We start from the raw sequence: 23,724 nt of genomic DNA, 5'->3' as shown, positions 1-23,724 counted from the left end.
TAAACCAGTGTTGTCCTCATAATCCAGGGTTTTGCTCTGATTGTGTATGTGTGTGTGTGGGTAATGTACAGTTAAACCAGTGTTGTCCTCATAATCCAGGTTTTTTTCTGATTGTGTGTGTGTGTGTGTGTGTGTGTCATGTACAGTTAAACCAGTGTTGTCCTCATAATTCAGGGTTTTGCTCTGATTGTGTATGTGTGCGTGGGTCATGTACAGTTAAACCAGTGTTGTCCTCATAATCCAGCGTTTTGCTCTGATTGTGTATGTGTGTGTGGTCATGGACAGTTTAACCAGTGTTGTCCTCATAATCAAGGGTTTTGCTCTGATTGTGTGTGTGTGTGGGGGGGTCATGTACAGTTAAACCAGTGTTGTCCTCATAATCAAGGGTTTTGCTCTGATTGTGTGTGGGTGTGTGTGGGTCATGTACAGTTAAACCAGTGTTGTCCTCATAATCAAGGGTTTTGCTCTGATTGTGTGTGTGTGTGTGTGGGTCATGTACAGTTAAACCAGTGTTGTCCTCATAATCCAGGGTTTTGCTCTGATTGTGTGTGTGTGGATAATGTACAGTTAAACCAGTGTTGTCCTCATAATCAAGGGTTTTGCTCTGATTGTGTGTGTGTGTGGGTAATGTCCCAACAAACAAGTGTGGGGTCAGGAAACGCCTTCTCCCGCCCCGTCCTCATAGTCCGTAAAATGTCAGGTTTTCATATCTTCAGATTCTTTGACAATAATTTAATTCTAAGTAGACAGAAACATTTCTAAATTTTTTTGGACCATTTTAATCTTTCTTGCATCTCTCTGGGACAAAGGGAAAGGTGGGTCCCCATAAACCATGACTGAGCTGGTATGGGAAAAGTGTCCTCATAATCCGCCCATACCTGTATGTGTGTGTGTGTGTGTGTGTGTGTGTGTGTGTGTGTGTGTGGTGGGGGGGGGGGGCTGCTGAACATAAATTCATGCTCATAATAACAGGCTCAGAATCTGGGACCACTCCTGACAAAGCGCCGTTAAATCACAAGTGCAGAAACAGAACACCAGAGTCACTTTCTACATTAGCTGCGCTGGTTGCCTCAGTTTTTCATTTACGTGGGTGCACCCAGAATTTTCATCATGCCTTTTGCCACCTCAACAATATATCTTAAATGTTACCTTTATTGGTTCCCATACACATTGGTAATTTCTAAGCACGTTATGGAAATGATTGTACAGCTATGGATTTTTTTGCACAAAGCAGTGGTGCTACAGATGTTTAAAGTTTTGTAGCACAAGCCACAGAAGTGTAGTACAAATATTAAAGTATCAAGTAGTCTCTTGTAGCTTGATACTATGAGATTAACTGGACTGCAGACTGGAGTCTCACTGACAAACTCACAGCTGACTCATATGAACAGGTCGAGCGTGTTCATTTTAAACTGGTAAAAAGGTTTCTGCCATGTTCTTCTGGAGCAGACTCAACAACAGCGTGGCACATCTCTGAGGAACATCTGAATATTTAATCCCAGAATGCAGACACCTCAGGGCATGACTAAAAACTGATTATACAAGGTGTCAGCTTGAGTCTAATACAGAAAGTGTAAAACTGCTAGTGTCTTCTTGTTAGCCTGGACCAAGGAACACAACACTTTATTCTGATGTTAACTCAACACTGCTGAGTTTGGAAAGATGACACATACAGCAAAATAAAAAATGTACAATCTTTTGCACAATGTCAGGTTTAGTCAACGAGGCCTTGATTCATATTTGCACACAAAGTGCCCATTTAAAGAGGGTGATGGGAACTTTAGTTACAGATGTTTGATGAAATGATGTTTTTGCCTTGGAACATACAGTAAGACACATTTCAGAACAATGTTCTGATAATACAATGAAGCCATATCCCAGTCAACACTGGATACTGGTTATACTGGATTTTGCTGAATTTGGCACCCTCCTGAAAATGACTTATGTTGTGTAACCCATCACAGTGAACAGTAAGTCCACAGGAATGCTACTGTAGGTACAACAGTTATAATAATACATCCACAACAACATTTATCAGAAGAAGTGGACATGACGCTGTAGAAACCCAGTGACTGTTCATGCAGGAAGAAGGAAGAGGATGCTGTTGTGACGCAGATGATGAGAGCAGACAGTGTGTTATCCAGAATAATAAAGTGTGGCTGAACTCACCAGGTGCTGCAGTCGCCATGATGTCAGGCAGTCAGTCAGAGACTGATTCAACTGGAAACCAACAGCAGGATTGTAGAACCTAAAGAGAGAATATAAAATGTTCAAGTGACCTGTCTAACCTCGTCTGCTGCTTCCTCGTGTTACACACCATGAAAATAATAATATTTTACAGGACTGGTCAAGCCCCGTCCAGGAGTCTCTCATCTGGACACTTCCCATAGAACAGCTGATCCTCAGTGCAGGTGGTAAAGTTACCAGACACACACTTAACAAAAACAACCACTGAGCTCACACTGAATATTTCACAGGTAACATTGTGACACATTTAACTGTAAAGCAGGGAGACTGTCTGTCTGTCTGTCTGTCTGTCTGTCAATTGAATATCTTGAGAACTGTTCATCCAACCTTCTTCACGCTTGACGGCTGTACAGCTGGGGTCCAAAGAATCAAGCCTCCACAGACTGTGAGTGGAGTGTGACGTGTCTCCTGTGTGTATTTCACAGTGTTTCTGACAGAGAGTAGATCTTTGGTAGTGATGGGATACTTGATTCCTTTTACTGACTCTAATTTGTATGAGTCACTCACTAAAGTGAATCGTTTTTTCAAGTCACTTGAGTCAGTCACCCAGAGTGAGCACACTGCTCAGGTAAGGGAGGGGCTCACCGAGCAGGGAGAGAGCGTGAGTGAGCTTGGTGCTGCCGGTGAGCTGGGAATTGGAGCCACTGAGTGAATCGTTCATGTTCTGTAGCCTCAGCCTGAGATACAGCTCAGCTCAGGGCAGGGAGGAGACGGAGAGTTGAGTTGAAATAAGGACCAGAGCTGCATCTTCTCCCTCAGGGCTAATACAGCCATTAGCTTAATATATTTACACAACTGCAGTTAGAATAAAGTTGTGTGGCATGTTGCCTGGGGCCTGTATCACGAAGCAGGATTAATGTCTCAGCGAGGTAACTTCAGGGTTAACCCTGGGTTTTCGGTCTCACAAAGCCGGTTCAGTTCTTATCGGGGTAGATCACCATGGTAACTTACTCTGAACGGCTATCCTGCTCCGGAGCAGGGTAAGTTCAGGGTTGAATCTGATCCTATAAAAAGCACCACCCACTGGCCAATCAGCTGTTGATGGCTGACAGAAATGCAGCCCAGTCATGATGAGAAGTTTAATTCATTTGATTGATTTTGATTTGAAAGTTTATTTTGAACATTACAAAAGAAAAGAAAGCAACAACAACAGACAATGAAAAGATTGTTCAAAAAGGAGTGGAAAGAAGTGGAACTTTCATCCCAGCCCTTCATAAGAAAGAAACTGATCATTAGCGGACACTTAATAGCACCATTAATTAGTGCCAACATTTTGTTTTGTTGGAGGAAATGATCCTGTTAAAGATAATGGGCCTAACTGACAGCTTTGCTGCTGGAAATGTGGAAAGTAGCCTATCATGTCTACACTTCATGGTGTTTGAGGATTTTCCTTTTTGTGTTTTAAAGAGGGACACTAGGTATATTTCTGCACAGCTGTTAATTTCTAACACAGCTCAATATCAGGATGATTTTATTCAGACTATCAGTTTGGTGTTGATATGATTTAACTGTGGCGTCAGCTTTAAGCTTTATTGTAGCATATATAACGTTATGACAAAGAAGACCAGTTTATCAGGCGCAATGATGTTAGACGATAATTGTAATACACGCAATTCATCTGCGCAGCATTGATTTCATGGGATTCAAGGGTGTGATCAGTGTCAGATGTACAGGTACAGGTACTGTAGCTACTTGAACCAGTGATGAGTCATTTAACCTACACATCATTTTATTTGCTGCCTTGTGTTGTCTTGATTTTTCCCTCTCTCCTCCTCTATTTCTTCTTTCCTCACCTGTTTCTTTTTCTTCTCTATTTTGTGATTTCATTGATGTTTTGACAGGAGAATTTCTTTGATAAGCTTTTAGTGGCTTCTGACCTCTCCAGCACTTTTCTTTTTTTAATCTTTTAAATTTTATAGCCTACTGTCTGTTTTTAACATAATGTGCAAATAATAATGTTTCCTCCTCCTGCAGCTGCCACGGTGTTGGCCTTTTCTCTAATGTTGCTTTTCTCCTCCTCATATTTTAGTAGAATTAATCTCTGATCCTCACGTGAGAAATACTTTTTCCCTCACATACGGCGCTCTGTGAGGACGCTCAGTGACGCTCAGTGACGCTGCGCTTCTCTCATGATTGTGATTGGTCCGCTGCGTGCGCGTTCACGGCTCTTGATAAAGCAACACTGGGTTCAGTTACCGAATTGATATCCAGCGTCGTGATACCGATTATCCTGATTGCCATTGTTAGGGTTAGTCAACCTCGGATAGGTCTGGGTAACCCAGGAAAGGTTGATCTCGCTTCGTGATACAGGCCCCTGGTCTCCTCTTTCCTCAGGCTATGATGGTACATGTTGCAGAATGCAAGAGCTTGTAGACTTGATGTGAAATCTTGCAGAACAAAAACGTAACAGGAGAGAGCTTGCAGAAGATAAACGTGCACGTATATAAAATACCCATACATGTGTGTTCTGAATGTGAAGTCACAGAACAAACATATTCACAGGTGTGTAGACTGACAGTTTGATTTCATTTGGTTGCTCTTGATACGTCCTCACATAAAGCAGCTCATTTTGCTCTGCTCTGTTTTTAAAGAACAGATGTTATGACACTAATCAGTGGAAAACCTGAGGAGTATCATATTTACACACATTTACATATCATATTTTCAGCCATTACATTTACTGTGTGTGTGAGCAGGGTTGTCTGTGAAAACATTTTTATAACACATGTTTAAAGATGTGAAGAAAGAATTCATGTCCGTTAATGAAACTGGAATGAGTTCTGAGTCCCGCTCCTGCAGAGGCACGAGTCATCTGGAACGGCGGATATCCTCTGCTGTTAATCTGCAGAAATTTAACGGTTTAAACGTTGAAAAGTTGAATACAAACAATTTGAGATTTTCAGTTTAATTCCGGTCTGAAACGACGTCCCCTGACTCCTCAGTTCCAACAAACAAACAAACAAACAAACAAACAAACCAACAACACAAACAAACAAACCAACAACACAAACAAACAAACAAACCAACAACACAAACAAACAAACAAACAACACAAACAACACAAACTGTCGCAGTTTCCTTGCAGAAACTTTGACAGGATCTCTGAGCGGATGTTTGTCTTGACAGACCCGAGTTCAGACAGACCTCACTTACCTCCTTTATTTATTCCTTCACTGTTACTCATCTGGTTTGAACTCTTTCCTCGCCAGCTGAAGGCCACATGCTGCGCCATCAGTGCAGGACAAAAGCGAAAGTTCCAAGTCAGAAAGGCGGGACTCCTCGTCATCAGGTGATGTAAAAAAACGAATTTTGATCAAATCAGTGAAGAAGAACTACAGCCTGTGTTTATGGTTAAATAAAATAATTTTGACTTTATAAAGGAAACATATGATTATGATTCATATTGTCCCAGTGATGTTGCATACATGATCTTCCTGTCATCCAAAATGAACAGAGTGTGTGCAGAAAAGCAGATTGCTATAAAAGCTGCAGAGCTGTTGCTTTTTCACTCTTTATTCATAAGACCTTCATTTTATATCAGTCAAGTCCAAATGCTGGTTAGGCTGTTTATTCCAGCTGCTCTGGTTCAGCCTGTCAAGTGTCACGCATCTTCCTTCAGCTGTAGATGTGTGTTTGTCCCATCATAAATGATTTAGAGATCAACTTGCACAGGTATCGATACTGAAAGTGCTGTCCTTTGATCTTGTAGGCCCAAATACACAGGCACCGCTGCAGGCAGGCAGCCTCTCACCTCACAGCAGCAGCAGCCCGGACCTGGACGCGCCCGAGGAAAATTTAATCAAGACGTGACACTCGTAAGCTCTGACGTCATCAGCTCTTATCGTTACTTTTTTAAAGTTTGGGTTTCATGTATCAGCATTCTGCAGCCTCTCTGCTGCTCTCTGCATGTCAGGGCTTACAACAGCACACACACACAAACACACACACACGCCCAGGAATTGTATATATATATATTATATATTATATATATATATATATATATATATATATATATATAATATATATATATATACATATATATGCCTGTAGTTTTGGTAATTTTGGTATTTCTTTTTCTCTCTTTTTCTCGAATAATAGAGTACCAGCCTTAGTATCAGTATTGAGTTTGATATTTTAGTATCGTGACAGCACTAGCATTTAGAGGCCATCACTCACTGTCACATGAATATATGAACCTGTGTATTATCTTAAGAGCTTAGTACTGAATGCACAATAACAAGGTACGTTCATGGTACTAGGCCCAGTTTAATATAAAACACAATTTAATATACAGTATATATAGTAGGGGGTCCCTGCTCCATCTCTCCATCAGTTCAGGGGTCCTTGGCCTGAAAAACATTGAAGACCTCTGCTTTAGAGGCATGATGAGAACCCCGATAGCAAACAAGAGCACAATGAACTGAAAAATAACACCGTTATAGAAAACTACTTGAACTACTAAATGCAGGGAACTAAAGGGGGTGCTGTACTAAGACATAAGAGTTTTATTTTCATTTAAAATGTTTATTTTGCATTCTTTGTTATCTATTAACAGAATGAATTTTACTGTTCACTTTACACATTTTGCTTTATTGCACAATCTTTATTGTTTCTATGCAAAATTTCTCAATTAATTTGATGGCCTGAACTGTACCTGTAATTAACTGAACCTTTAATTACAGTAAAAGTAGCTTTAAAAAGGTGTCTGTGAAATTTCTGTCTATGACAACTTTGTATTTAAAAAGCCTCTAGGCTGTAGTTTTATACATATTTTGAACTTCATATTGCTTTGAGGTGTAGGGCAGATGTTCATTAATTCAAGCTTTATTTTAACTCGAAATTACACTGGAGGACACCCCTTATTTCCAGTATCGTCAAGTAATATTAGGGCACTGTTCAAGCAGGACAGATTACAGGAGCATCATGCAGCTACACATATAATGTGTTTCATGTGTTTTAGACACAGAGCTTAACAACAGTCCACACTGAACTACACAGACACACTTTATTCATCTTTTATAATGAGAGAAAGAAAAAGATCAAATACAGAACATGTGATTACAGATTGGTCTGAATTATGATCTAAATGAATGAAATCAGTAAAGCATCCACTCATATTTGGCATGTAGCAAAGCACAGGAACATCAAAGCTTCATCAACGTCATGTTCTCATGTTCATTTGTTTATAATGACACAGATAAGTTGTGACAATACTCAACATATTTAAGGTTCAATAGTAAAAACATATAAAATATGATTCTTATTTTAACAAACTTGACAGAAAACACAGTGAAACACCACAAGTTTTAAACATGTTATTGTACAGAGTCAGAGAGTTACTGAGGTTTTAAAGCTTGCTTTGTCACTGGACAGACATTTTGTTCATTTAAAGAGTTCAACTCAAAGATACAGAAGAATCTAGACCTGGGATATATCAGCAGGGATAATCTGACTGCATTTCATCTGATCACTGATGTATCTGTATTGATCTCTTTGCAAGAAGGAACATTTATTGATGTCAATAATTTGGCAGCACCTCTGATGATTTTTGTATCTCCTTTTTCTAAAGGCCTGTTTTTTAGGGAATGTTTGTTTGGGGCTTTTGATGTCATGTTTTTGAAGGTAACAGTCAGCCAAAGCAGTTCATAGATTAACCCTGCAACTCTCAGCACATCACTCAGGTCAAACAACTCTTGAACCGACCTGGATTATCAGACAGCGAGTTGCTAACCAAAGACAAGTTGATCATGTCTAACATCAGAGCATCCACAGGCGGCTATATTGAACCTGTTTTTCATTGAGTATCATCATCGTACACTTCACTCGTGAACGCTGTAATCAGTAACACCTCATCTAAGATCTGCTGTGTCATCAGTGCGCCTCCACGTCAACGTGTTCACAGCCTGGGACAAAAGCTGCGCAACAACTCTGTCTCTTACAAAGTCTTGTATTCTGCACCAGGCTTTAGTTTCACCAGTCAGAAAACTGAGCTGTCAGTACTGTTGCTATAGTTACCTGCACTTCAAAGCCACAGTTCACTGAATATCTCCTCCCCTCTGTGCTGATGTGAGGATGGGTGAAGATCTCCAGTTCACAAAACGCTCCTTGAGTTTCAGCAGAAAACAGCGTTGCAGCCAAATCCAGTGTAACTGAAGTGAACAGTGACCAGTTTTAAATGTAAAAAAGAAGAACACACACAATCCAAGTGTCAGCAGGCTGCAACGTTCAAAGTTCAACCCCAAAAGATGCCACTGACACCATGTTTTGAGCCTAAATGTCAACTGTAGCCTCTCAGACCGGAGCCGCATGCATGTTTGTGAGCACACGCCTAAAGCACGAACACAAGCGACGTTGCGACATGAGATCTGGCGATACCTGCACACCTGTGTTTCCATGCTACCTGGAAGCCACTCACACAACAGAGAGAGATCTGCGTAGTTTTCAGTAAGCAACACGTGTCAGATCTAAGATAACATTTCAGATGACAAGAAGCCGTTTTAGCTTCTGTTATTGGCACAAATATTTAAACTGATGGTTCCAGTATGTTCTTTGTCTGGATGCTTGATCCAAGAGCAGCGTGTAAGAACGGTACATTTCCACAGACTACGCTACATGAGCCATACAGACCATGGCTGTGGCTAACGGCTCTTTGTCTGGATCTCTACTCCTCTGTTGAATCACTCAGATCAGCCCTGGTGTGTAGTGAACATTTTTCACCAGAGGATTATTGTCGTCCTCGTGTTTGTGTACGTGCTTCAGGCGTGTGCTCACCAACAGTTGACATTTAGGCAAAAAACATGGTGTAAATGGCGTCTTTTGGGATCAAATTTGAATGTCGCAGCTTTCGGACACTTGGATTACACCACACGAGACATTTTGTTTTGTTTTTTTACATTTTAAAACTGGTCACCGTTCACTTCAGTTACACTGGATTTGGCTGCAACGCTGTTTTCTGCTGAAACTCCAGGAGTGTTTTGTGAACTGGAGATCTTCACCCATCCTCACATCAGCACAGAGGGGAGATATTGAGTGAACTGTCATTTCTGAGAGAACTATCCCTTTAATATTGTCTCCAGTGAGGACGCATTTAAGTCCCGCCCCCACCAGTGGAGTATGATGCTGCTGAGACACCTGGCAGCCACTGAAAACCATTTTCTGTTGCCATGACAAATAATCACAGTGACGTCTCTGCTTCTTTAAAGTTCCAGATATTGAAACCAAATAACAGCAGAATAAAATCATCTGAACCTGCTCTGCTGTCACATTTACATGAGACAAGTCCTCATGAAATGTGACACCTTGATGTGTCCTCTTGTGTCAGAAGTGTCTGTATCAGGTCACTCATCTCTCTGTCATGTGTTTTCTGCAGATCCTTCTTCTCCTCCTCATTTCTCACCTGTTTCATTTCTTGTTCCTGTTTTCTCATTAAGCGAGTGATTTTTCGCACATTTTCTCTCCTTCTGGTCACACATTTGACTAAGTCAGAAATGTCTTCCTGTTTTTTCTTCAGTTGTTCTTCATTGCTGTCTGAACAAGCCTTTAAGAGGTCATACTGCTGCTCTTTGTCTTTCAGTTGTTCTTCATTGCTGTCTGAACGAGCCTTTAAGAGGTCATACTGCTGCTCTTTGTCTTTCAGTTGTTTCTCATGCTCCTGCTTTAGAGCTGCACATTCCTTCTTGTATTTCTCTTTGAATTCACTGAACTCTTCATCTTTCTCTCTGGCCTCCTCTTCATGTCTCTTCATCAGATTCTCCATTTTCTTCTTATAGTTCTCCTCCATGTCTTTTCTCTCTTTCTCCTCTTGTTCTCTTCTGAGTCGCTCCTCTTCTTTTCTCTTCTTTTCATATCTCTCTCTCTCCTGATCATATTCTTCTTGAAGCTTTTTCAGTCTTGTTTGTTCCTCCTGTCGTCTCTGTTCATCTTCTTCATATCGTTTCTCCCACCATTCTTTTTGTTTTCTCTCCCAGTTCTCTCTTTCTTTCCTCATCTTTTCTCTGCTCTCCTCCAGCTTTCTGTCAATAGTTTCCTTTGATTCTGACTCAAACTTAAATTTTTGCTCCAAAGCTTCAACTTTTTGTTCCCACTCCTGTCGTTCAATTTCTTCCTGTCGTTTTCTCTTCCTGTCTTCTTCTTCTCTCATTTCCTGTTCTTTCTTTCTCTCCTCACGTTCCTTGTTGATCCTCTCCTCCTTTTCTTGAAGCAGTTTTTCTCTCAGTTTTCTCTCTTTTTCAATTTCTGCTCTCCGTTGTTCTTCAGTTTCTTTTCTCTCTTTTTCCTCTTGTTCTCCTCTGAGTCGCTCCTCTTCTTTTCTCTTCTTTTCATATCTCTCTCTCTCCTGATCATATTCTTCTTGAAGCTTTTTCAGTCTTGTTTGTTCCTCCCTTTGTCTCTGTTCATCTTCTTCATATCGTTTCTCCCACCACTCTTTTTGTTTTCTCTCCCAGTTCTCTCGTTCTTTTCTTATCTCTTCTCTGCTCTCCTCCAGTTTTCTGACAATAGTTTCCTTTAATTCTAACTCTAACTTTAATTTTTGCTCCAAAGCTTCAAATTTTTGTTCCATCTCCTGACGTTCAATTTCTTCCTCTTGTTTTCTCTTCCTGTCTTCTTCTTCTCTCATTTCCTGTTCTTTCTTTCTCTTCTCACGTTCCTTGTTGATCTCCTCCTCCTTTTCTTTGAGTTGTTTTTCTCTCAGTTTTCTCTCCTTTTCAATTTTTGCACTTTGTTCGTCCTCAACTTCTTTTTTCTCTTTTTCCTCTTGTTCTCTTCTGAGTCGCTCCTCTTCTTTTCTCTTCTTTTCATATCTCTCTCTCTCCTGATCATATTCTTCTTGAAGCTTTTTCAGTCTTGTCTGTTCCTCCTGTCGTCTCTGTTCATCTTCTTCATATCGTTTCTCCCACCATTCTTTTTGTTTTCTCTCCCAGTTCTCTCGTTCTTTCCTCATCTCTTCTCTGCTCTCCTCCAGCCTTCTGTCAGTAGTTTCCTTTAATTCTAACTCTAACTTTAATTTTTGCTCCAAAGCTTCAAATTTTTGTTTCCACTCCTGTCGTTGAATTTTCTCCCGACGTTTTCTCTTCCTGTCTTCTTCTTCTCTCATTTCCTGTTCTTTCTTTCTCTCCTCACATTCCTTGTTGATCCTCTCCTCCTTTTCTTGAAGTAGTTTTTCTCTCAGTTTTCTCTCTTTCTCAGTCTCTTCTCTCTGTTCTTCCATTCTTCTTTTCATCTCTTGCATTTCTTCCTCATGTTTTCTTCTCAGCTCCTCCCTCTCTCTCTCCATCTCTTCTTCCTTCTCCTTCAGGATCCTCTCCATCTCTTTCTTTATAGCTGTCTCGGCCTCTTGCAGCATCTCATTAGTGGCAGCTGCCTCCATTTGTCTTCACCATGGTGTCAATCTTGGTCATCAGCTCACTGACTTGTGTGTGGTTGTGTTTATCATAGTTATTGAACACATGGTATCTTCCTCCACAGTCAGCAATCAGCTTCTTAAAGGAGTCATCACATTTTTCTTCAATGTATTCTTCAATCGTGATCTCATCCTGTTTCAGTTTATCTCCTCTGGTGAAAAGAATGATGGTGAACTGTTCAGCATTCTTCCCAAAGCCTTCCTTGATGAGTTTTAATGTCTCCTTCTCCTCTGGTGTTAATCTGCCGATTTGTAACACCAACAGGAAGACATGTGGTCCTGGAGCCAGAAGACTGATGCATTTCACCATCTCCTCATTAACCTCTTCATGGGACAAAGTTGTGTCAAACAGACCAGGAGTGTCGACCACAGCAACAGGACGACCGTTCACCTCACCCACTGCTTTCTGACAGTGTTTGGTGACTGATGTTTGGCTTGATTTGGCTTTAAACTTCTTCCTTCCTAGGATGGTGTTTCCTGAAGAACTCTTCCGCTGCCATTCTTCCCTAGCAGCACAATCCTGAGACACTCTGGGCTCTGCTCCTCATCATCACCTGTGACATAAGAAGACCTGGAGTTACTTTAGAGACATTTTCAAGTATTTTCTTTTATTTTTCTAATGTCAAATGTTAAAATGTTAAAAATATTTCTGATGAATCTTGAACACAGGGCAGAAACCTCATATCTTCATATGTATTCTTACATAAATCAGTGCTATTGGTCCCCCTTTACATCTGTCTGGGTTTTACAAATATTTAACCAGTAAAAATAATTAAAAGAGGTTGCAGGTAATCATAATAACTCCATTGGATCCTCAAACTGTTGACAGAAACTCATACCTCCACCTATGGATATAGAAACATAGATGCTTTAATGACCGCTGGATCGTATGTCAGTGGTGCCACCATATGGCAGAGCGCAAGACTTGCTTGTAAGTAAATGCAAGTATTGAGAGAACTGCGTCTTCAGTTAAGTAAAATCACTGCTGGACGATCAGTACATAAGTGTGTTTGGCCAACATGAACTGAATTATTTATGGTGTGAATAATTCATTGTCAAATGAAACTGTAAAAACACCTGGATGTGTCTTATTCTCTGAGGTTAATTATTGTGGTCACCTCCCTATATATTATAATTTAATGTGGAGGTAAACAACTTTTCAACCAGCTAGCCTGCTAGCTAGCCAACATTGTCTGCTTATCATCAACTCCTTGATCAGAACTGAATTTAGTTACTTTCACCTCTGCTCATTTTAGAAGGAACACCACAAGAAAACGTGTTTTTTGTTTTTATTAGATTAGTTCCCATCTGCATGATTGATTGATTTACCCTGGGAAAATAAAGGCACACTAGCACTAGCGTGCTAGCTACATTAGCTGTTGCTGATCACTGCCAGCCAGAAACAGATCTCTATCCATGGTATGAAGAGGAGGTTTTCTACTTTGGAGAAGAGAGAAAATGGCAGAATTACAGTGAATGTGAGGCATTTATTGTATTAGCACAAGTTTGCTGTTTGTGTCCTGAGATTTGTTTGGAAATCTAAAACAACTCTAATCATTTTGCTTGTAAGGAGTCTGTGAGTTTGTAATGGGTCTGGTGAGTCAGGCTTCACCTCTGGGGCACTGACTATTAAATTATGATTGTCTTTTTATCACTAAAAGTTCAATCAAACAGTTCACATCTGTCTATTACTAATTATTGTGTTGTTTTATTTTGTGGAGCCATTTTAATGAAAGAGCTCGCCTCCTCATGTGCTAATGTTCCACCAAAATAATGTATTTTTTTTAACCACCGAAAAATTAACTGTTATTTGGCAGGCAATCAAAAATGTCTACATTTCATGCCAAAGTTTGGCATCAGTTAGTTGAGGTAATTGAGAAAATTGGCAACATTTGCTGCTGTCACTGTTAGCAGCAGATACTAAGACTTGACACTGTAGTGATGGAGGAGGAAACACACAAAGCGGTGGCTAATTCGTGTACGCTTTACTGTAGGAATGATGGTTAAGAATGAAAACATTCTTTTTCTATTAAATTACTTACAAGTGACTGTGCTCTTTGTCTTCAGTTCATTCAGCTCATCTTGCAATGTGGTGATGTGTTTCTGTTGTTGGAGGATTGTTTCCATCTTGCCATGTGCAAAGATGCCTGTTGTATAACAGTGTGGTTTATCCTCGTAGGCTCTCATCTTTCCCACAGCATCCAACAGCTCTGGGATCTGCTGCTGGTCCTTGATGTTGAGAACAACATATCTTCCTCCACAGCTCTGACAGAGCTCCTGGATGGCATTATTTTTACTTAGAAAGTTGACAACATCTGGAGCTGTAGGATCTGACTCCACAGTGAACAGGATCAAGGTGAAGTCATTGACTCGAGAGCTGAATGTGTTCCTGATGGTCTCTAACTCTCCCTTGTCTTCATCAGTGAGGGGACCCACAGGTAGGACCAGGATGAAGGCATGGACGCCTCAGGATCACAGAGGAGATACACCTGAATGATTCCTCCATCACTGCCTCCTGAGGTTTTCCATACAAGGCAGGCAGCTCCACCAGAAACCCAACGTCCACACACCTCTCCTGATGTTTAACACACTCTGATGAGCTGGAGACTGAATGAAGCTCTGTCTGACCTAAAATGGCCTTGGCTGCTGAAGTCTTCCCTGCTCCTCTCCTCCCACACAGGACCAGGTTTAAAGCTGCTCTGATGGGTTCAGACTTTGATGCATCCTCAAACACATCACGGCTCACATGCTCTCCACTGTTCTCCTTTGCAGTTTGACCCAATCGTGTTAACAGCTCTGGAAGTTCAAGGTTCTTCTGCTTCAGGTATCTGTATCTACACATTCTGATCATGTCTTTTAAGGGCTGGTCTGGTTCATCTTTGAAACCTGAACTCTCCTCTCTGGGTGTTGATATCAGTATGAATGAATGATCAAATGATTGATCACTGAAGAGTTTCAGGACTCTGCAGAGTCTCAGTTTGTGTTCCTCAGTGAAGTCTTCAGGCTGTAGAACCAGCAGGAACACATGAGGTCCAGGATCAGAGAGTCTCACACACTTTTCTACATGTTCTGACAGTTTGTCTTCAGAGATGTTGAGATGCAGCAGATCTGGAGTGTTGATCAGAACTATTTCTTTGTCTTTGATCTGTCCTCTTTCTGTCAGACAGCAGCCTGGTTCTTCCTCAGGGTTGAACTTAGTCTCTCCCAGTATGATGTTCCCCACTGAACTCCTCTGAGACCAGCTGTTCCCCAGCAGAACAACCCTCAGCTCACACACTGTGAAAGAAAAACAAAAACACTGAATTAGAAAAATCTATTCAGTGTTTAATTTGTAAAAAACAAATACCATTGGGTTTATAACCAATGAGAAAGTCCCAGATTTAAGATGGACTTCAGTGAATGCAACATTTCCAAGTAGAGATAGTGATCTAATCTTTTTTACATGATTAATTCAGCAGCACTGCTGCTAAAACCATCCAGGGGAAACACTGGACACTGTTGGCTGTTGTCCTGACACTTGACAAATTCACCAGTTAGTTTGCAAATATTCAAACAAAATGTGTTTAAAACCACCACATACAAACACTGTAATTAGATATTAACATACAGAAGAATAATTCTGAGTCAGTTCAGTTTAACTCACTGGATGGTGGCAGCCATTCATAGCTGCTGCTCCACTTCAGTGGTTGCAGATCATCTGTTTCTGTAAAAACACACAACAATGATTCACTCACATGTGAATTCATTCACAACCTCAATGAAAGAGACACTGCTGCTGTTGATTTATGTTGGTTCTTATTAATGCTGTCCTGAATACCATCTTTAAAATCTTTGGCCAGGTGTGTGTGTGTGTGTGTGTGTGTGTGTGGTGGGGGGGGGGCTGCTGAATATAAATTCATGCTCATAATAACAGGCTCAGAATCTGGGACCACTCCTGACAAAGCGCTGTTAAATCACAAGTGCAGAAACAGAACACCAGAGTCACTTTCTACATTAGCTGCGCTGGTTTCCTCAGTTTTTCATTTACGTGGGTGCACCCAGAATTTTCATCATGCCTTTTGCCACCTCAACAATATATCTTAAATGTTACCTTTATTGGTTCCCATACACATTGGTAATTTCTAAGCACGTTATGGAAATGATTGTACAGGGCTGGACGGTGACCTTTTTTGCACAAAGCAGTGGTGCTACAGATGTTTAAAGTTTTGTAGCACAAGCCACAGAAGTGTAGTACAAATATTAAAGTATCAAGTAAGTCTGTTGTAGCTTGAGACTATGAGATTAACTGGACTGCAGACTGGAGTCTCACTGACAAACTCACAGCTGACTCATATGAACAGGTCGAGCATGTTTATTTTAAACTGGTAAAAAGGTTTCTGCCATGTTCTTCTGGAGCAGACTCAACAACAGCGTGGCACATCTCTGAGGAACATCTGAATATTTAATCCCAGAATGCAGACACCTCAGGGCATGACTAAAAACTGATTATACAAGGTGTCAGCTTGAGTCTAATACAGAAAGTGTAAAACTGCTAGTGTCTTCTTGTTAGCCTGGACCAAGGAACACAACACTTTATTCTGATGTTAACTCAACACTGCTGAGTTTGGAAAGATGACACATACAGCAAAATAAAAAATATACAATCTTTTGCACAATGTCAGGTTTAGTCAACGAGGCCTTGATTCATATTTGCACACAAAGTGCCCATTTAAAGAGGGTGATGGGAACTTTAGTTACAGATGTTTGATGAAATGATGTTTTTGCCTTGGAACATACAGTAAGACACATTTCAGAACAATGTTCTGATAATACAATGAAGCCATATCCCAGTCAACACTGGATACTGGTTATACTGGATTTTGCTGAATTTGGCACCCTCCTGAAAATGACTTATGTTGTGTAACCCATCACAGTGAACAGTAAGTCCACAGGAATGCTACTGTAGGTACAACAGTTATAATAATACATCCACAACAACATTTATCAGCAGAAGTGGACATGACGCTGTAGAAACCCAGTGACTGTTCATGCAGGAAGAAGGAAGAGGATGCTGTTGTGACGCAGATGACGAGAGCAGACAGTGTGTTATCCAGAATAATAAAGTGTGACTGAACTCACCAGGTGCTGCAGTCGCCATGATGTCAGGCAGTCAGTCAGAGACTGATTCAACTGGAAACCAACAGCAGGATTGTAGAACCTAAAGAGAGAATATAAAATGTTCAAGTGTCTGGGTGACCTGTCTAACCTCGTCTGCTGCTTCCTCGTGTTACACACCATGAAAATAATAATATTTTACAGGACTGGTCAAGCCCCGTCCAGGAGTCTCTCATCTGGACACTTCCCATAGAACAGCTGATCCTCAGTGCAGGTGGTAAAGTTACCAGACACACACTTAACAAAAACAACCACTGAGCTCACACTGAATATTTCACAGGTAACATTGTGACACATTTAACTGTAGAGCAGGGAGACTGTCTGTCTGTCTGTCTGTCTGTCTGTCTGTCAATTGAATATCTTGAGAACTGTTCATCCAACCTTCTTCACGCTTGACGGCTGTACAGCTGGGGTCCAAAGAATCAAGCCTCCACAGACTGTGAGTGGAGTGTGACGTGTCTCCTGTGTGTATTTCACAGTGTTTCTGACAGAGAGTAGATCTTTGGTAGTGATGGGATACTTGATTCCTTTTACTGACTCTAATTTGTATGAGTCACTCACTAAAGTGAATCGTTTTTTCAAGTCACTTGAGTCAGTCACCCAGAGTGAGCACACTGCTCAGGTAAGGGAGGGGCTCACCAAGCAGGGAGAGTGAATGATTCACTGAGTGAATCGTTCATGTTCTGTAGCCTCAGCCTGAGATACAGCTCAGCTCAGGGCAGGGAGGAGACGGAGAGTTGAGTTGAAATAAGGACCAGAGCTGCATCTTCTCCCTCAGGGCTAATACAGCCATTAGCTTAATATATTTACACAACTGCAGTTAGAATAAAGTTGTGTGGCATGTTGCCTGGGTCCTGGATCACGAAGCAGGATTAATGTCTTAGCGAGGTAACTTCAGGGTTAACCCTGGGTTTTCGGTCTCACGAAGCCGGTTCAGTTCTTATCGGGGTAGATCACCATGGTAACTTACTCTGAACGGCTATCCTGCTCCGGAGCAGGGTAAGTTCAGGGTTGAATCTGATCCTATAAAAAGCACCACCCACTGGCCAATCAGCTGTTGATGGCTGACAGAAATGCAGCCCAGTCATGACGGGAAGTTTAATTCATTTGATCGATTTTGATTTGAAAGTTTATTTTGAACATTACAAAAGAAAAGAAAGCAACAACAACAGACAATGAAAAGATTGTTCAAAAAGGAGTGGAAAGAAGTGGAACTTTCATCCCAGCCCTTCATAAGAAAGAAACTGATCATCAGCGGACACTTAATAGCACCATTAAGGAAATGATCCCTGTTAAAGATAATGGGCCTAACTGACAGCTTTGCTGCTGGAAATGTGGAAAGTAGCCTATCATGTCTACACTTCATGGTGTTTGAGGGATTTTCCTTTTTGTGTTTTAAAGAGGGACACTAGGTATATTTCTGCACAGCTGTTAATTTCTAACACAGCTCAATATCAGGATGATTTTATTCAGACTATCAGTTTGGTGTTGATATGATTTAACTGTGGCGTCAGCTTTAAGCTTTATTGTAGCATATATAACGTTATGACAAAGAAGACCAATTTATCAGACGCAATGATGTTAGACGATAATTGTAATACACGCAGTTCATCTGCGCAGCATTGATTTCATGGGATTCAAGGGTGTGATCAGTGTCAGATGTACAGGTACAGGTACTGTAGCTACTTGAACCAGTGATGAGTCATTTAACCTACACATCATTTTATTTGCTGCCTTGTGTTGTCTTGATTTTTCCCTCTCTCCTCCTCTATTTCTTCTTTCCTCACCCGTTTCTTTTTCTTCTCTATTTTGTGATTTCATTGATGTTTTGACAGGGGAATTTCTTTGATAAGCTTTTAGTGGCTTCTAACCTCTCTGGCACTTTTCTTTTTTTAATCTTTTAAATTTTATAGCCTACTGTCTGTTTTTAACATAATGTGCAAATAATAATGTTTCCTCCTCCTGCAGCTGCCACGGTGTTGGCCTTTTCTCTAATGTTGCTTTTCTCCTCCTCATATTTTAGTAGAATTAATCTCTGATCCTCACGTGAGAAATACTTTTTCCCTCACATACGGCGCTCTGTGAGGACGCTCAGTGACGCTCAGTGACGCTGCGCTTCTCTCATGATTGTGATTGGTCCGCTGCGTGCGCGTTCACGGCTCTTGATAAAGCAACACTGGGTTCAGTTACCGAATTGATATCCAGCGTCGTGATACCGATTATCCTGATTGCCATTGTTAGGGTTAGTCAACCTCGGATAGGTCTGGGTAACCCAGGAAAGGTTGATCTCGCTTCGTGATACAGGCCCCTGGTCTCCTCTTTCCTCAGGCTATGATGGTACATGTTGCAGAATGCAAGAGCTTGTAGACTTGATGTGAAATCTTGCAGAACAAAAATCTGAACACGTACGTTTAAATATTCTCATAAAATAATCCCACATGAGCTGAATTTAAAGTCACAGAAAACAAAACGTAACAGGAGAGAGCTTGCAGAAGATAAACGTGCACGTATATAAAATACCCATACATGTGTGTTCTGAATGTGAAGTCACAGAACAAACATATTCACAGGTGTGTAGACTGACAGTTTGATTTCATTTGGTTGCTCTTGATACGTCCTCACATAAAGCAGCTCATTTTGCTCTGCTCTGTTTTTAAAGAACAGATGTTATGACACTAATCAGTGGAAAACCTGAGGAGTATCATATTTACACACATTTACATATCATATTTTCAGCCATTACATTTACTGTGTGTGTGCGGGCGAGCAGGGTTGTCTGTAAAAACATTTTTATAACACATGTTTAAAGATGTGAAGAAAGAATTCATGTCCGTTAATGAAACTGGAATGAGTTCTAAGTCCCGCTCCTGCAGAGGCACGAGTCATCTGGAACGGCGGATATCCTCTGCTGTTAATCTGCAGAAATTTAACGGTTTAAACGTTGAAAAGTTGAATACAAACAATTTGAGATTTTCAGTTTAATTCCGGTCTGAAACGACGTCCTCTGACTCCTCAGTTCCAACAAACAAACTTACAAACAAACAAACAAACCAACAACACAAACAAACAAACAAACAAACAAACCAACAACACAAACAAACAAACCAACAACACAAACCGTCGCAGTTTCCTTGCAGAAACTTTGTCAGGATCTCTGAGCGGATGTTTGTCTTGACAGACCCGAGTTCAGACAGACCTCACTTACCTCCTTTATTTATTCCTTCACTGTTACTCATCTGGTTTGAACTCTTTCCTCGCCAGCTGAAGGCCACATGCTGCGCCATCAGTGCAGGACAAAAGCGAAAGTTCCAAGTCAGAAAGGCGGACTCCTCGTCATCAGGTGATGTAAAAAAACGAATTTTGATCAAATCAGTGAAGAAGAACTACAGCCTGTGTTTATGGTTAAATAAAATAATTTTGACTTTATAAAGGAAACATATGATTATGATTCATATTGTCCCAGTGATGTTGCATACATGATCTTCCTGTCATCCAAAATGAACAGAGTGTGTGCAGAAAAGCAGATTGCTATAAAAGCTGCAGAGCTGTTGCTTTTTCACTCTTTATTCATAAAACCTTCATTTTATATCAGTCAAGTCCAAATGCTGGTTAGGCTGTTTATTCCAGCTGCTCTGGTTCAGCCTGTCAAGTGTCACCCATCTTCCTTCAGCTGTAGATGTGTGTTTGTCCCATCACAAATGATTTAGAGATCAACTTGCACAGGTATCGATACTGAAAGTGCTGTCCTTTGATCTTGTAGGCCCAAATACACAGGCACCGCTGCAGGCAGGCAGCCTCTCACCTCACAGCAGCAGCAGCCCGGACCTGGACGCGCCCGAGGAAAATTTAATCAAGACGTGACACTCGTAAGCTCTGACGTCATCAGCTCTTATCGTTACTTTTTTAAAGTTTGGGTTTCATGTATCAGCATTCTGCAGCCTCTCTGCTGCTCTCTGCATGTCAGGGCTTACAACAGCACACACACAAACACACACACACACGCCCAGGAATTGTAATTGAATGGCCCTGACCTAACCTGACCTTGTGTTGTTGCTCTTATTTTTGTGATGTTCTGACTTAGAAATACCAAAATACCAAAATTACCAAAACTACAGGCATATATATATATATATATATATATATATATATATATATATATATATATATATATATATACATACATATATATATACATACATATATATGCCTGTAGTTTTGGTAATTTTGGTATTTCTTTTTCTCTCTTTTTCTCGAATAATAGAGTACCAGCCTTAGTATCAGTATCGAGTTTGATATTTTAGTATCGTGACAGCACTAGCATTTAGAGGCCATCACTCACTGTCACATGAATATATGAACCTGTGTATTATCTTAAGAGCTTAGTACTGAATGCACAATAACAAGGTACGTTCATGGTACTAGGCCCAGTTTAATATAAAACACAATTTAATATACAGTATATATAGTAGGGGGTCCCTGCTCCATCTCTCCATCAGTTCAGGGGTCCTTGGCCTGAAAAACATTGAAGACCTCTGCTTTAGAGGGCATGATGAGAACCCCGATAGCAAACAAGAGCACAATGAACTGAAAAATAACACCGTTATAGAAAACTACTTGAACTACTAAATGCAGGGAACTAAAGGGGGTGCTGTACTAAGACATAAGAGTTTTATTTTCATTTAAAATGTTTATTTTTGCATTCTTTGTTATCTATTAACAGAATAAATTTTACTGTTCACTTTACACATTTTGCTTTATTGCACAATCTTTATTGTTTCTATGCAAAATTTCTCAATTAATTTGATGGCCTGAACTGTACCTGTAATTAACTGAACCTTTAATTACAGTAAAAGTAGCTTTAAAAAGGTGTCTGTGAAATTTCTGTCTATGACAACTTTGTATTTAAAAAGCCTCTAGGCTGTAGTTTTATACATATTTTGAACTTCATATTGCTTTGAGGTGTAGGGCAGATGTTCATTAATTCAAGCTTTATTTTAACTCGAAATTACACTGGAGGACACCCCTTATTTCCAGTATCGTCAAGTAATATTAGGGCACTGTTCAAGCAGGACAGATTACAGGAGCATCATGCAGCTACACATATAATGTGTTTCATGTGTTTTAGACACAGAGCTTAACAACAGTCCACACTGAACTACACAGACACACTTTATTCATCTTTTATAATGAGAGAAAGAAAAAGATCAAATACAGAACATGTGATTACAGATTGGTCTGAATTATGATCTAAATGAATGAAATCAGTAAAGCATCCACTCATATTTGGCATGTAGCAAAGCACAGGAACATCAAAGCTTCATCAACGTCATGTTCTCATGTTCATTTGTTTATAATGACACAGATAAGTTGTGACAATACTCAACATATTTAAGGTTCAATAGTAAAAACGTATAAAATATGATTCTTAATTTAACAAACTTGACAGAAAACACAGTGAAACACCACAAGTTTTAAACATGTTATTGTACAGAGTCAGAGAGTTACTGAGGTTTTAAAGCTTGCTTTGTCACTGGACAGACATTTTGTTCATTTAAAGAGTTCAACTCAAAGATACAGAAGAATCTAGACCTGGGATATATCAGCAGGGATAATCTGACTGCATTTCATCTGATCACTGATGTATCTGTATTGATCTCTTTGCAAGAAGGAACATTTATTGATGTCAATAATTTGGCAGCACCTCTGATGATTTTTGTATCTCCTTTTTCTAAAGGCCTGTTTTTTAGGGAATGTTTGTTTGGGGCTTTTTGATGTCATGTTTTTGAAGGTAACAGTCAGCCAAAGCAGTTCATAGATTAACCCTGCAACTCTCAGCACATCACTCAGGTCAAACAACTCTTGAACCGACCTGGATTATCAGACAGCGAGTTGCTAACCAAAGACAAGTTGATCATGTCTAACATCAGAGCATCCACAGGCGGCTATATTGAACCTGTTTTTCATTGAGTATCATCATCGTACACTTCACTCGTGAACGCTGTAATCAGTAACACCTCATCTAAGATCCGCTGTGTCATCAGTGCACCTCCACGTCAACGTGTTCACAGCCTGGGACAAAAGCTGCACAACAACTCTGTCTCTTACAAAGTCTTGTATTCTGCACCAGGCTTTAGTTTCACCAGTCAGAAAACTGAGCTGTCAGTACTGTTGCTATAGTTACCTGCACTTTAAAGCCACAGTTCACTGAATATCTCCTCCCCTCTGTGCTGATGTGAGGATGGGTGAAGATCTCCAGTTCACAAAACGCTCCTTGAGTTTCAGCAGAAAACAGCGTTGCAGCCAAATCCAGTGTAACTGAAGTGAACAGTGACCAGTTTTAAATGTAAAAAAGAAGAACACACACAATCCAAGTGTCAGCAGGCTGCAACGTTCAAAGTTCAACCCCAAAAGATGCCACTGACACCATGTTTTGAGCCTAAATGTCAACTGTAGCCTCTCAGACCGGAGCCGCATGCATGTTTGTGAGCACACGCCTGAAGCACGAACACAAGCGACGTTGCGACATGAGATCTGGCGATACCTGCACACCTGTGTTTCCATGCTACCTGGAAGCCACTCACACAACAGAGAGAGATCTGCGTGGTTTTCAGTAAGCAACACGTGTCAGATCTAAGATAACATTTCAGATGACAAGAAGCCGTTTTAGCTTCTGTTATTGGCACAAATATTTAAACTGATGGTTCCAGTATGTTCTTTGTCTGGATGCTTCATCCAAGAGCAGTGTAAGAACGGTACATTTCCACAGACTACCGCTACATGAGCCATACAGACCATGGCTGTGGCTAACGGCTCTTTGTCTGGATCTCTACTCCTCTGTTGAATCACTCAGATCAGCCCTGGTGTGTAGTGAACATTTTTCACCAGAGGATTATTGTCGTCCTCGTGTTTGTGTACACGCTTCA

The 23,724-nt window shown here is 40.6% G+C and overlaps 1 protein-coding gene, 1 long non-coding RNA gene and 1 pseudogene across 2 annotated transcripts in view; all 3 read right to left on the bottom strand.

The window, feature by feature from the left end:
- The window catches only part of LOC125889695 (uncharacterized), a 143,759-nt gene that overhangs the window by 62,027 nt on the left and 58,008 nt on the right, over positions 1-23,724 (bottom strand). The window lies entirely within an intron of this gene.
- LOC125890749 (uncharacterized) lies at positions 7,234-23,029 on the bottom strand. The gene is made up of 2 exons (XR_007449574.1): positions 22,983-23,029; positions 7,234-8,262 (listed from the first exon to the last, which is right to left on the bottom strand). It is a non-coding gene; the product is annotated as an uncharacterized LOC125890749 (long non-coding RNA).
- Positions 9,272-20,601, bottom strand: LOC125890747 (GTPase IMAP family member 8-like; annotated as a pseudogene).

Source organism: Epinephelus fuscoguttatus, linkage group LG6, assembly GCF_011397635.1.
Source record: "Epinephelus fuscoguttatus linkage group LG6, E.fuscoguttatus.final_Chr_v1".
NCBI lineage: Eukaryota > Metazoa > Chordata > Actinopteri > Perciformes > Serranidae > Epinephelus > Epinephelus fuscoguttatus.
The sequence above is the reverse complement of the archived record's forward strand: the minus strand, read 5'-3'. Positions and strand labels throughout refer to the sequence as shown.